Here is a 2954-nt window from a genome sequence, read left to right on the forward strand (position 1 = left end):
TTTGACTGGGCACTCGCTGATTGGCATGTGCTGTAGAGAATGACAGCACAGCCGGGGTGGCGGGTGCGTGAGCCCCCTAACAGGGAATTACAATATCACATACATGTACGTGATCCAGTGTTGCAGGGCCGCCCTGCTCCAGTATAAGTGCGGTGGGCATTCCTGAAGCGGATAAAATTCTCAAAGGTATTGTATACTTTCAAATGTTTTTTTTTTTAAAGTTGAAAAACTTTATTGGTATCCAAATTAGTACAGACGTTGTGGTTTGCCCATTGTGCTCTTGATGTTCAGGGATTCAGGGATCTCATATTCTGCCAGTTCTTTTTCAGTAGAGATACCAAGAAGTTAATGGAAATGTGGATGTTGTAGACCAGGGGTGTCCAAACTATGGCCCTCCAGCTGTTTAGGAACTACAATTCCCATGAGGCATTATAAATCTCTGAGATTCACAGTCATAACTAGGCATGATGGGAATTGTAGTTCCTGAACAGCTGGAGGGCCATAGTTTGGACATAACTGTTGTAGACAAGCTCCTCCTCTGTCATCTTGGCATGACCAACTGCCACAACCAAACACAGGACCTTTTTCATCTGAAACTTAATGGTGGACTTGACTTCATGAACTTTGGCAACCATGTTCTTATTGTGAGTAAACAAAGAAGGAAATGTTCCTGCTTTATTCAAACCAAGTTCCAAAATTCAAGGAATTTGCTTAATAAGGGATTCAGAGGCATTAAACTTCTTAGACAACTTCTTAACAAGCTTCTTGTTCTTGTTAAGTTTCTTAAGAGCTTCAATATTCATGTGGGGTATATCCACAGCCTTTGCTTCATCACAGTGCTGCTGATCTCCCAAAATGCATACTAAGAATTTGGGCCTTGATGTAGACTTTAGCCTGACAGTGCCGGAGAAACGCTTGTCCTTTTGGGGGTCATAGTTTTTTAGGCTGATCTGAAGTTCTACAATTTGCAGAAACGTTCTCTTCTTCCTTCTTGACCCCAGCAGAACCTCCCTCACAGCTTCATGGAGGGTATCGCGATAAACTTTTCTGCTCATCATCTCAGCGACTAGAAAAAAGCCAAATGTTTTTATTGTTTTAACTAGGTATTACATACCTCCCAACTTTTGAACTTTAGAATGAGGGGCACAAGACCTGCGGCGCTCGTATCGCGCTATGGTAAAATGTGGGCGTGACCAATCGCTTAGCAGTGGGAGAGCCTTAAGGATGTGGTTAAACAAAACCCAGGCTTCTTTGTACCTATAAAATATAATTTAATTGCTTTGTCTGAGCCTGCCTTAACCACTTCCGGACCGCCCACCACATAAATACTGACACAGGGCGGCCTGGCTGCGCAAAATCACATAAGTACGTGATTTTGTGCAAGGGTTCACGGGGGCGCACACACCGCCGGAGCACTACTCCCGCTGTGATCAGGCACAGCGGGAGCAAATCAGTGGGGTCAAGGAGTACATAATGCATAGAATGCAAGGGACAGGAGTGTGTAATGCTTAGTAAGACTCAGGAGTACAAAACAAAAAAGATTCTAGGAATCAGAGGTGTGTAACGCACAATGTAGGGGTAAGGAAAGGGCAAAACTCCCCCCACAAGCAATACTCTCCCCCACTTTACCTTTTCAACCAAAAAATCATACTGCCTCCCCTCCAAAAAAAAACAACACTAACTTGTACACTACCCTCCAGTACAAATCATTTCTTCCCCTCCCAGAATGAATTCTCCCATGCAAATCTTCTTCCTCAGCAGAGTCCTCCTCCACCCTCCCCAAATTCCCAGTCCCAATACAATTCTCCCTTCTTTCCTATCCTAGCACTTATCTTCACACCCCTCAGTCCCCCCTCTCAGCACAAATCTTCTCCCCACCCCCAATCCCCCTTCCCAGCACAACAAATCCCCCCAAATTTCCTCTCTCAGCAAAAATTCTCTCCCCCCTCAAGCGCAACCCCCCCCCCAATCCCTCCTTCTCTTCCCAACTTTATGTTCTCTCTTCCCAACTTTCCTTTTCCCTCTTACCAACACAAATCTTCTTCCACCCCAAATCCCCCCTTCCTTTTGCGTTCCTAGCTTGTTTTCTGAACCACGTTGAAAATTCACTGCAGTTGTGATCTGCAGCAGGTGTCAATATTAACTTAAAGACACCCTAAATGTCGGCCGCAACTGCAGTGTGTTTGCTTGCACGGTACAGTAATACCATGCGATCTGGTTGCTTTTCATTTTTTAAAGTAGTATATGCACTACTTTTGTTGTGGCCTGGCATGATTTTAGCCCTTTCAAATGAATTGGCTGAAATCACACTGCACCCAGGTCACATGTGAATCGCATAACGTGCTCCTGTGAAATTCATAGTATGAACCAGCCCCTGTGTCCTGGAACCCACACTTGGCTCCATTAACTTGCCTGGAAAGGGTGCACTAGCTTGGGCACCTGGATCAATTGAACCACATCTATTGTGGGGTGCCTAGGGCCATCCCCTCTGTGGTAACCAGCATCTCTTTGATTTGGGTGGGGGAGAGGATATGTGCTAGGGGACACTTTGAGAGGAGAGAATACTTTTGCTGGGGGGGAGATGAGGGGGTATAGATTTCATATCCAACCCTCCATTGTAGCACAAGCCCTCTCCAATCCTAAAGTTCCCCCTAGCACATAACCTCCCTCCTTCCCTTAAATCACTCTAAGTGAACTGTAGGCTTGACCCCCCCCCACCCTCTTCCCCATGCCCCCCCTCCTCTGAAAGTCTCACTTATAGATAGTTCATTACAGACCTCAGATCAGTGTTGTTCCGGCAGAGTCGCGTGCCTGGTCCATGCCTCCTACTCTGTGTACAGAAAAACATCACAGCAGTTGGAGGAGGGGGCAGGTTCAGTGCGCACTTTGTGTGTCAGGGGCAGCTGGTGGGGAGAGATGCCGACTGCCATTCAAAGTGTTGCTCATGGCGTGTG

The 2954-nt window shown here is 46.3% G+C and overlaps 1 pseudogene across 1 annotated transcript; it reads right to left on the reverse strand.

The window, feature by feature from the left end:
* Window positions 1-458: 458 nt before the first annotated feature.
* Window positions 459-1058, reverse strand: LOC309550457 (large ribosomal subunit protein uL1-like; annotated as a pseudogene). Its single transcript has one exon. The product of its transcript is annotated as a large ribosomal subunit protein uL1-like (transcript).
* Window positions 1059-2954: the final 1896 nt, after the last annotated feature.

The sequence above is a fragment of the Pelophylax lessonae genome (assembly GCF_965119305.1).
Source record: "Pelophylax lessonae genome assembly, chromosome: 3".
Taxonomy (NCBI): domain Eukaryota; kingdom Metazoa; phylum Chordata; class Amphibia; order Anura; family Ranidae; genus Pelophylax; species Pelophylax lessonae.